The 12,246-nt window shown below is 40.4% G+C and overlaps 1 non-coding gene across 1 annotated transcript; it reads left to right on the plus strand.

Moving 5' to 3' along the window:
* The first annotated feature begins 10,269 nt into the window (after positions 1-10,269).
* trnai-aau (transfer RNA isoleucine (anticodon AAU)) lies at positions 10,270-10,351 on the plus strand. The gene has a single exon. It is a non-coding gene; the product is annotated as a tRNA-Ile (tRNA).
* Positions 10,352-12,246: the final 1,895 nt, after the last annotated feature.

Consider the following 12,246-nt stretch of genomic DNA (forward strand, 5'->3'; position numbering starts at 1 on the left):
GTCATGACTTAATTTTCTCATTACGCTGCAGTTCCTTCACAGAATCTTTAAATGATTCTTTTTTAGCAATACAGGATTGCTGGAGCTCCTGGACCACATACTTCACAACAGCTTTGTCAATGAATCTCTGAGACAAAGTCCTGGTGTTCAGTGTGGTCTGCCTGCTGGTGAAAGGAGTTTTAGCAGCCCCTTTTCTCATTGTTGATGTCAGTTCTCTGTAGTTTTTTATGGGGTGTAGATGCGTTCTCTGAAATAGAGAGAGAAAGACATTTTCTAAGCACAACAACTTTAACTACAGGATTTAAAAGTTACTCAACAACACTAAAAGTGAGTGACCATTATTTAACATATTTGCTTTACCTAATCTGTATGTAAGTTAATTATGTGCATCAACTATCACTAGTTTGTGCCACTGATGTAATCAGAGTTTCATTTTTTAATATGTATTAACTTTGATTTAGAACGTTGACATACATTCAAGTCACAGCCTATAACCACTGGATTTTGAATCAGTTAATTAAAAGCAAAACTCAATACAGTTGAACATAATGTACGGTGCTTTTGAAGACATTCCGATCCTGAACACTCTTCTGTAACTTAGCACTAATGTTACCACAAATGCTTCCTTCTCTAGCACAAAATAGATGAAATTTGAAGACATATTCAGGGGCAAGTTATTAGTGATGTCCAAATGAAGCTTCATGAACCACCAGTTGTATTTGCTGAACCCACTAGATGGCACTGTTGGTGTCATGAAAAAGGCTCAAGGGATGGCAATACAGTTTGGTTTCAACCCTTTGTTGAACAAAGAGTGCCAGAGTGGACCCAAAAAATAAAGAAAATAGTTCAGGAAGCGTTATTTGGCCATTGCTAATTGAAACTAAACTGCATTAGCATCCCTTGAGCCTTTTTCATTACACCAAGAGTGCCATCTAGTGGGTTCAGCAAATACAACTGGTGGTTCATGAAGCTTCATTTGGACATCACTACAAATTATACCACTAAGAGTATTTTATAAACTTTTCTTCTGAGCTGGTGTTGAATTATTCCGCCAAAATCCAGAGGTAAGCATCAACATGAATGTGCTAGCTTGAATGGAAGATAATAAATTCGGTTAAGGTGAGATAGCTAACTCATTAGCCAGATATCTCAACAGGCTTAACATTAATGCTAATCATGATAACTAGATCATAATCACTCAAAAATGTAATGCTAATCATGATAACTAGATCATAATCACTCAAAAATGTGGAGCAGAGTGGCGCAGCGGAAGCTTGCTGGGCCCATAACCCAGAGGTCGATGGATCGAAACCATCCTCTGCTAAATGTGAACACTTTGGATCAGGACCACTTCTCTGTCCTTTCCATCCACACTCTCTTTACCATGTTATCAGCTGACTGAACATTCATTGTCCCAAGTGTCAAAAGAGAGTGTTCAAGATTGTTAGAGGAAACTGGAAAAATTTCAAAACCATGAAGCGCAAGCTTTGAGCAGGGTGGCGCAGCAGAAGTGAACCCAGAGCTCAATAAATCAAAACCATCTTCTGCTAATTGCTGCTAATCCATACTCCCTACATTATCAGATGATAAAGCATTTGTAACAAATCTCAGCACTAGCTCACTATGGTAGTCACTAGGTGGTACAAAGACGTGTATCACTGTATCTTGACACTACAGTTATCACACGGACCAGTTTGTCAGGCTCTAGGTTTGTTGCAGGAGGGAGGAGTATTCAGTAATAAGTATTAAGTAGCAAAAGTGGGGATAACACATCAACAGGTAAGTTAAACCTGCTTGAAAATAGCATATCCATAATGAAATGAATATATCTCTGCAACCACAAGGTCTATTTGAATACTTTTGGTGTCATGGTAAAGGGAACACTTGTGAGATTTGTTAAGATGTGTAAATATCAGTATATGTGTTATATGTGAAGAGTAAATGAAGATGGCACACAGCACAAATGAAACATTTTGAGGTTCGCCTAAAAAAAAAAGAAGCATTTTCAGGATGAGTAACCCTTTGGAATGATGCAGCAGCAGCTCTAAACCTCTATCACATCATAGTACAGTATGTGAACATTAACTCTGCAAAGGTTGATTCTGATAAAGTGAAGCAGGACAATATTAGAGAGGTTTTAGTACAGAAAATTCAGGTGAGCTCTCCAAAATTGCACCATGTTTGCATGTGATTTTTGTCATGTACAATCCTATATCTTTCATTTTTTGTTTCTGTAAATCCCTACTGATGTTTAGGATATACACATACAACTGTCCGTTTCGTTTTTTTCCTCCATTTCCCACTCCAAACTGACCAATACACACCTACTACATTTGAAACTGAGTTTCTATTCTGAGCTTTGTAGGCCCGTATGTCCGTGACGGCTTGGCCGATCTGAGTGATTGACACCTCGTTTGATTCGTTAGAGCCAATCGAATGACGCTATACCCACCAAAACGAGTTTGACAGCACTGTAAGCCAATCAGAAGATTTCTGTTGTTGTTTTTTGGCCTGTAGCTCTCTGATGCTTTGGCTTTTGGGGGACTTTCGGGTTTAACAGGTTTGTTACTGTATTGATTTTTAAAGTAAACAGGAAAAATAAGCATTTATAAGAATAAGAATCCTTAAGTGTTATGGCAAAAGTCAGTGCTACCAGGACTGATGATGAAAACAACAATTTAGGTCTCTCGGGATCGTCTCATCAATTAGCTTGGCTCGTCACAACTGCTGAAGTCTGCCAACACTGTTACAGTGCAGAGGTCCACAGCAATCCACCTTTAACAGAGAGGCTGAAAAAGAAAAGACCCGGCCTGCAATAGGCCCAAAGAAAAATTATGTATACATCCTTTAAACATTAAAACACATATTCAGGATCTAAAAACTACTTAAACTATGGTATTTCTTTCTCTCTTTCTCATTAATGTTAAGTAAATCAACTATATGCATGACTACTATGCATGGCTTCAACACTTCCATATGAATTTGTTGCTCCAACCACAAATTTTACTCTCCATCTTGTTCCTCACTGCCACCACACGTGTAAAAAGGAAAAAGAAAAAGAAAACACACACACACACAGGCGGTAGGGTCAATTTACAGCACATGACCTTATGCATGACGTAAACAGAGCTAACATATGACCAAGCAACTCAAATTAGCATTTTCTTAATCATTTAACAGTTCACACAAGTCAAAACCAACTAATTCACCCACAAAATTAGCAATACAATTCACTCACCAGAAAAGTTCGGTTTCAGGCACACACAGGTGACATGGGAACAGAGTAAATGGCATTTTGAATATCTAATCTCCAAATAAACATAAACCAAAAAATCAAGAAAACATGTATCACACCAGTGTATTTAATGCAAAAAAGGATTTCAGATATCCCAAAGCAACAGAAAACAATCTTTATAACTAACCAAAAAAAAATCAGAACAGACCTTGTTAAATAAATGAAAACAACAAAAGCAACATTATAATGAGTGTAGTGTAGTGTTTTACTTTTTGTCCTGGAAAATGACCGAGTGTATTGTCTCCCTCTGTCTGTGGACTGCTGAGTAATTGTGATGCCTGGTTGATCAGGTCCAAGCTCTTTCACTTCGAGTTTCTCCTGCAACGTCCTCCTCTCAAATGGTGTTGTTTTTAAAGACTTCACCATATTTGCTTTCTCTTTCTCCATCTCCATCTCGTTCTCCGTCACCAACTCTCGCTCAAACTCAAACTTGTCACTCCGCACTTCATGACAGACGGCTGTGACGCCATCCCATTGGCGATTGGGTGGGACGTAAATCAGCTGCATTCAGCTTTGGGCGCAGGAGAGCTGTGCCCCGACAGCTCCTATCTCTTGTATTGAAGAGGAGCGAACTGCACATGTACAACTTACAACGAGAGTCAATGGGCAAAGATTCTTGCGCCCCAGGGAGGAAACACGTGGCCAATCAGTAACTTTAGATAACGTAGAACATTTTTAATCTACATTTTTGTGCAGATGATACATTTTACTCTCTAACTATATCATATTTATCTTGCTCATCTGAAAAAATGTTTATTTTATTTTTTAAATGTGGGGAGAGTGGTGTGGCGGCGCCCTAGCGCCCTCTATTGACCAGCCGCCACTCAGGGCGGGTGAGCTTAATTGGCACAGAGCAAGCAGGGCTCTGATTGGCTGATGAGGCTATCAGCCCTGTATCATGCGCATATCACAGTGAACTCACCAAGTTCAGTGCTGTCCTCCTCTGATGTCACCTGAATATTTACAAATGTTGAAAATGTTTAAACATGTATTTATCTATTAATGAAGTTAACTATCATTACTTTCTTTATGTTAAATATGAATTTTACCATAATATTTTTTAACAAACTTTTTCTTCATCACCATCTAACATTTAAGGCCTAATAACCTGGGTAGCACATTCATTGTTGAAAGAGGGTCTTCTCTCTGTGTTCTTGAATGTGTCTTTTATGGTCTTGGGGTCCTCTTTTCTTTGTGTCCCAATGTCAATGTAGAGCACTTTGTAACCTGCGTTAAAAAAGGTGCTATATAAATAAAGTTTTACTTGCTTACTTACTAGAGTGGACAAGATAAAGATTGTTTGAGTATACTGGAAAAATCACTAGAAAGAAAGTCTTGACAAGGTCCACCATATGCTTCCCTTTGCAACCTGTATACTGCTCAAACTTGGTTATAAAGGTTCCCACAAAATTGAACAAGAGATTCTCAAGCTCCAGGACCAGAAGTGTTGAGCAGAGTGGCGCAGCGGAAGCGTGCTGGGCCCATAACCCAGAGGCTGATGGATTGAAACCATCCTCTGCTAATTGTTAGTGCTTTACGTCAGTAGGACTTCTCTGTCCTTTCCATCCATATTCACTTTGTAAACTTACTCCTCTGTTTTGCTGAAGTGGACATAATATTGAATAGCATTGGGAAAATCACTCGAAAGAACATCACCACAGGGTCCACCCAATGCTCGAGTGATATCATTTTATCTTGTCAAATTTGGATGCAGTCGTTAATTTGATAAAGCTGGGATGTGATTCTTAGATTTATTATGTTTGAAATGTAAATATATTAAAACAGAAGTGCTGTCGTGGTATTTATGGCTATTAATGCTTCTGGAAATGTATTCCAGCTTCCAATGTTTAATTTTAGCTCTTGCATGTTTCCATAATTATACCATATTGATGCTTATTTCAGGTTAATGACGTACTTAAAATCTAGCTTAGATTTATTTTGGTCCTGGCGCTTCCTAATGCATGTTAGTCTACAGAGAAAAATTATTGGACACCACTACAGACAGAAAGTGGGAGAGTGAAAGGAAAGGGAGAAATTTCCCATTTGGACAAAACTACAAAGTCAAACAGAGGAATGATTCTGGTCAGGCCAGAGAAAAGAGAAAGGAAATCAGTGCCAGTATCTACAGATGGTAATAAATGTATTTCTTTAGCAAGTCAGAGCCATTGATTAAGAGTCTGGTCAGTACAGTTTTCTGTGGCTGCCATGTTAGTTATGCTGTCTTGCTTGGTGGTTTTGCTCAGTGACTGGTGATTATTTTGATTTAATAACACATTATTTTTGTTAAGGCATTTAAATTCAACAGAGGCATGTAGTTATGTTGCTGACAGGCCTCCGCAGATTATAGGGAGAGTTAATGAAAGCTTGCTCCAGAAGCTACAGCTATAGATTAGTGTCTTTTTTGTGATTGGTTAAAAAAATGATATTTATTCTTAGAGATTTGCCAGATTAGAAGTCACTGCTGCGACAACAATCTTCCAAAGTAAATAAATCCAAAAATCAGTCAGACAGGATAAATACAGCAAATCAGTGATGATGCAGGTGAGGTGGATGAACCTTAGCTCTCTATAAATGAGGGCACATTCATTTTATGTTGATTTTTTAAAGAATTATACTGAGAAAGCAAGTGGTTTCAGATTATTTATGCAAAGCAATGACTGCTTTTATTACTTTCAACAAGGATCTTTAAATACTGAGACTGTACTATGAGGGATGAAGTTATTATTAGACATTTACTGATAGTCAGGGGCTACCTGTTTATTTGTGCATGTCTAAACCCCAGGTATTAACGTAGGCCTCTGGTGAGAGAGGAAACAGTTGGATTTAATTGGGAATTAGACAACTGCTGAATATTTATAAATTAAAATGTTAATCGTCCTGGCATAGAAAAACTGTTGTTGGAGTGTTCACTTGTATTGTTGTTAGTAATGTGTTCGCCTTGGGTTGTCAGTCAGAACACAAAGGACTCGAGAATACTTTTAGTTACAAAATGCTAAAACTAAAGAATATATACAGTCCCAGCTTGTTCTTTAAAGTGAGCCAATTTAACTTTTGCTGAATAGCAACCACTGTGAGGCCATGAATAGCAGTTATGTGAAGATGATAGGTGTGGAAATGTAATGTATCAGTAGCAAAAGCATATAAGACTCATATATTACACAAAATAATCTCAACCTTCGCTGACTTAGTTTCTCCAAAGCTTTTGACCATAGCATTGACTGACTTCCAAACCCAATCTGCTGATTTAGGCCATGAGAAGTAGTGGAAAAGTTATCAAGTTGACCTTGAGTCAAAGTAATTTGTCAAACTGCCATGTGCAAGGTTGCACGAACATGCACATGCAACCAGCTCAGCTACCAACACAAAGAAAGGAGAAGCTTAGATTAGATCTATTATATCTTTACATAGCAAATAGTTGCAGTGGTGAGCATTGTCGCCTCACAGCAATAGGGTTCCTGGTTCGAACCCCTCTGTGTGGAGTTTGCATGTTCTCCCCGCGTCAGTGTGGGTTTTATCAGGGTACTCCGGCTTCCTCCCACAGTCCAAAGACATGCAGGTTAATTGGTGACTCCCAATAGGTGTGAATGTGAGTGTGAATGGTTGTCTGTCTCTATGTGTCAACCCTGTGATAGTCTGGCAACCTGTCCAGGGTGTACCCCGCCTCTCGCTCAGTGTCAGCTGGGATAGGCTCCAGCCCCCCCGCGACCCCCAACAGGATCAGCAGTTACCGAAAATGAATGAATGAATGTTTGCTGCTATATTTATGTTCTTAATTTTGAATATTGCACCTTTGACATTGCAAGATGAGTCATTTGGGCTTGGTGGAGGTCTGCACTCTAAATTCAACTTTTCATCTGTAAGAGAAAGAATGTGTTATTTCTTGACTTTCAGAAGTAAAATAGTCTCGCTTTAATTTGAAATGCTCGACAAAAGATGTGGGTAAGCCCTATTAGGAAGGCTGCCTATTAGTTCTAACTGGTATGAGATTTATTAGGATGTTTTAGGTGAAATCCCCCGGTGGTTCTGATGATTGAAAAGTCTGAACACCCAGTAAAAGGCGATAAGGCAATGTCAGTATATATTACAGGTCATAACCATTAATCCCTGCCTTAGATCTGCCATTCTTTAGTGCTAAAAGCTGGTTTGACAGAAAGAGAACGTAGATCAAGTAAATGTCACTTCAGTAATGCAGCGATGATGCTCACACCTCTTTGCTGTGTCTCTGCATTTGTATTTTCATCAGTATTTCAGGCACCAGCTTTGAAATGAACAATTGTCTGCAGTGTTTTTTCCCATATACTGTACTTTTCACGGCATGGTGGAAAAGCCTCTGAAAGTGCATTAAGACCACTCACCTTTGGAACTAATATTAATGGTATTGTTTTGAGTAGGATGGCCGCTGCTTTATATTCAGGAAAATATTCCACTTCAGCGTTTTAAATCACAGATCTCTGACAATGACTAATCTCCTCCCTGGAGTGCCCTTTGCAGCTTCTCACACCCTATGTGCAGTTTAGCAGAGCAATGTGAGCTGAGCTGTAGAAGAAATGGAAAAGTTATTATTCCTCTTCCAACAATTGTCAATGAAAATCTGTCTCACAAGTGAGACTCCAATTTTAAGGCCACAGAGCTCAGACCTCCTACTTTCGCTTATGCCCATCTCTCTGCAGTAGAGGTATAAAGTGGCTTTAAATCCAGCTGCAGAAGTCAACCCAAACTTTTTTAAAGAAAGAAACTTATATCCATCCATTTCTGAAACCACTTCTCCCATTCAAGGGTGGAGGCAGATGGAGCCTATCCCAGCATGATTGGGCGAAAGCCGGGGTAGAGCATGCATGGGTCATCAGTCAATCACAGGGCTGAAAAAGATACAGTATAAAGATGTTATTGAGGGCTTTCACATAGCATATCAGATAGCTCTATGCTAAGATCACAGCTGACATAAATTGTTTTTATCCACCTTTCACATATGGTGTAAGTTTATGCTGTGGCTTTCTGTCAAAGAGAGCGTTTTTACTTGCACATTATATGTTACAAAAAAAATCATTTTCATGCCATAAAGCAATCCGACAGATCTTATGACGAAAACTCTGTGTGTGTGTGTGTGTGTGTGTGTGTGTCTGTTCCACGTTTTTCTCCTCACTGACTTGGTGAATCCATGTGAAATTTGGCACAGTGGTAGAGGGTCATGGGAGGATGCGAATGAAGCAATATTACATCCATTGGCCAAAGGGGGGCGCTAATTTGTTATCTAGGCCTAACCGCCATATTGATTTTTACTAAACTTGGTAGATATGTAGAACAGGACGCCTCAAGGTGACTGGAGAAATTTAACTCTAATTGGCAACTGGGTGGCGCTATAACAACAGAAAAATGCTTAAAAATGGCTAAAATGCGACCGATCGCTGTGGCTCCCCCTGTGGCCAAATGTTTGTTTGTTTTTTCTAATTTTTGGTACGACTAACTGTGCATTCACACCAAAAGCGTCATGAGCGTCATAAGCGGCCGGCAGCCATTCATTTTCAATGTACGCTTGCTACGAGCGTCGGCAGCAGCAAGCAGCGCAATGCCAGCAACCGGAGCGTCACTGTGAAGTTGAGAGAAGCTCAACTTTATGCAAATGAGCAGCGCCGCCGCCGAAGCAGCAGCGAGCAGCAGCCAATTGCAGACTATGAATATTCTCAAGGCGGGACAGTGAAAGAAAGAAAGAAAGAGATCTTCTGCAGCGCAGCTTGAAAGCCCTGCCCCTTGGCAGCCTTCTGCAAGCCCTGCCAGAGCTGCCAGGCAGCGCGATGCCAGCGACCTGAGCAACTGCTGGCGCTCATGACGCTTTTGGTGTGAATGCACAGTAAGTCATGGTATGGTATGCTGTACATAATCACAGAAACTGTCAGTGTGTATTGACTCGCTTCAATTGAAACACTGTCTGATGTCAGTTTGGGCCGAAGAGTCAGTACAACAGAACAGGATGTTTCGTATCACAATGGGGCGATATGAAACTATGTCTGCTGAAGCCCTGGGCAATGACAGCGCCAGTGGTGGTATGTTTGAGGAACAAATTTGAATTGTGTTAAAAACAATATTGCATTTTGTCTTTGGAAAAAGAAATGATGTGTGTATTTATCTGCATACAGAGTGGGGAAGTGAGATCCGATCACTTGTGGTCATTCGAGATGATTGTGGAGATGCAGTCTAATGCCAGGTGTGAACAGACTTAGAACTGTCCACTAGTGATTGGATCACCCATAATACTGGGTGTAAAGAGGACGTCAAAGTACCATGTTTTACACTGGCAGCTACACAGGTCTACAATAATGCCATTGTGAAGACAAAGAGGACTCTACGCACAAACAAAAGACACAGGGTGAGTTGATTAGGTTTAAACAGACAAAAAGATACGATGAGTGTGCCAGCAGCTACAGATGGAAATCAGTGTCTGTGGTCTGAGCCCATGGCTGAAAACCATCCAGCTCCCCTCATAGACGTTTGCCAGGCTTTATGGCAGTTAGTGCACTTCAGCCTCCCACCCATTTCGGAGGAACATTTTAAAACTTGGCTTGACTTTTTTGCTGTTGTATACTAGTTTCCTCCAAATTTGGAGTACCTAATTCCTTAAGCACTGCAGCCTTGTCATGACTAACTCCACTCCTGTTAACATGGTACTTGGAATGTCTGGCCACAGCCTCAGGATTACAGCAGGAACCTGGGCAAACTCATCTACACAAATGTCATTAAAGATTCCCCCCCCAAAAAGGCGTCACGTAACATCTTAACTGTGTATTCTGTGATCTGGAAGGCAATGATTTTCTGACTTTAACATCTAATAACTTCTCCATCAGTATTTTCAGGGCGAAAGCCAAGCTGTCTTTTCTCCTTCTTTACATAGCACTGTGTTGAAAGACAGTCTTCATTATTTCTATTTCTGTCTTTATTTGTACAGATTGATGACAGCAGCTAAACCACTGTGATAGTGTGGTAGTGTGGCCGAGTGGTTTAAGGCGCTGGATTAATGCTCCAGTCTCCTAGGAGGCGTGGGTTCAAATCCCACCGTTGCGAATAAGACTGATGCATGTGGCCACTTGACAGGGTAGATTGACCATCCAATTCTTCAACTTGTTTTGGTGAGCTGGAGGTCTGATAAATATCTTTTATCCCATTTTTCATGACTTAAAATACCATACTTGATGACACTACAATCTTGAGCTGCAGGTGTCTGGAGAAGGTCAACATTACTGACACAAAATTAAAATGTTGTGAAATCACAGATTGCATTTGCATACCCTCTTGGTGGCAGTTCATAGCAGAGTGGCGCAGCGGAAGCGTGCTGGGCCCATAACCCAGAGGTCAATGGATCGAAACCATCCTCTGCTAATTTCCCCAAATGTCTCAACTGAGATGTCTTCTGATTTTGAATGTCCAAAAGTTTAATTGATTTGCTTTTAATTTGCACTATAGTAAATGTGGGTAAGCCCTATTAACAAGGCTGCTTATTGGCTAGCTCTGACTGGGATAAGATTTATTACCAGGTTCTCAGATGAACAGGCACCCATTGCCCTAAGAGTCTTAACTAAGATGTCTTACAGTGTTACTTTTGAAGTGGACCCTGTAGCTATGTTTCGTCCAGCTGTGTTGTAGCAGCCTTTGACTACATTTTGATTTCACCAAAACTCATTCAGTTATTCTCCCTATTCAACTCAGACAACAGCAGTTAAAGGCTAGTTTCTGTTTGGTGCTCTAAGGCGCTGGATTAAGGCCACAATCTCTCAGGAGGTGTGGGTTCAAATCCCCCCCACTGCTAATCATATTGGTGTCCATGACAGGTCAGGTCAATCTGTAGCTGTGCCTAAACTATCACTCAGGGTGATGTACTTCCGCTGCCATGCTGTTATTCATTATTAGGTAAATTATGGCTTTTGAACTGTTACGGTTAAGATACATAATAAAGACATTTATAAATAAGATTCTACCAAAAAAACTGATTACTCAAATACTCCCTTTGTGTGTTACTTTAAAGGTTCTGGATGCGACATTCAGAACATTAATGAAGCAGCAAACAGCTATTTACTATGTAAAGATATAAAACATAAATGGCATCCTGAGCAGAGAATGAAGTCACACTGGTTACTGCTGATATCAGTACAGTGGTGGCGTGGAAGCATAGCGCACATCCTCCAGTTCCCCCTGGTTAACACCATAAGCTCTGTCAGCACTGTCGCCATTGTAATGTGCTGTATATGGAGTTAGCACCATTAGCTGCTAGCCGCCGGATCGGCCACATCCATGTTGAGAACCATGTCCAGACAACTTATACGCTCTAAATTTCGCATAGAGCCCCTTAAAGCAGCGACAAAACAGAGGTCAACATGACACCACTATTTTTATTGGTCTTTTAGGGGCTGTCCACACCAACCCGGATATTTATAAAGCCGTGACTCTTTGCTCACGGTTTGGCCTTTCATCCACACATAACCGCAGTTTTGGGCCTCTGTAACTGGAGTTATTTGTAACCGGAGTCCAGGGTGAACTTTTTGGAAAAGTCCGGTGTCAGCAGTCATGTGTGGACAGGATAACCGGAGTTATTTTGTCTCGTCTCCATTGTATGACGTCACAGTGTGCAACGTAAACAGAAAACAGCTGTGCTATTACCCGGTCCAGTGTGTGCGAGGATGGACCTAAACAAAATACTGCTGCTATTTAGCAGCATATCAGCATGGACGTCAGAACTATTTTCTGAGGGGGGGGGGGATTTTTGTTGGGAGGGGCGGGGGACGCACGCACACTTATCAATGATTAAGGATTTGATTTGAAGTTATTTTATAAACTTATCAATGATTAAGGATTTGATTTGAAGTTATTTTATAATAACATGCAGTTATAAGAGAACTTGAATGGATGAACACGGCATCTTTATTGTTAAGAAAATGAAACTTTGATAACTAAATCAAACCATT

The sequence above is a fragment of the Epinephelus moara genome, chromosome 4 (assembly GCF_006386435.1).
Source record: "Epinephelus moara isolate mb chromosome 4, YSFRI_EMoa_1.0, whole genome shotgun sequence".
In the NCBI taxonomy this organism is placed as follows: Eukaryota; Metazoa; Chordata; class Actinopteri; order Perciformes; family Serranidae; genus Epinephelus; species Epinephelus moara.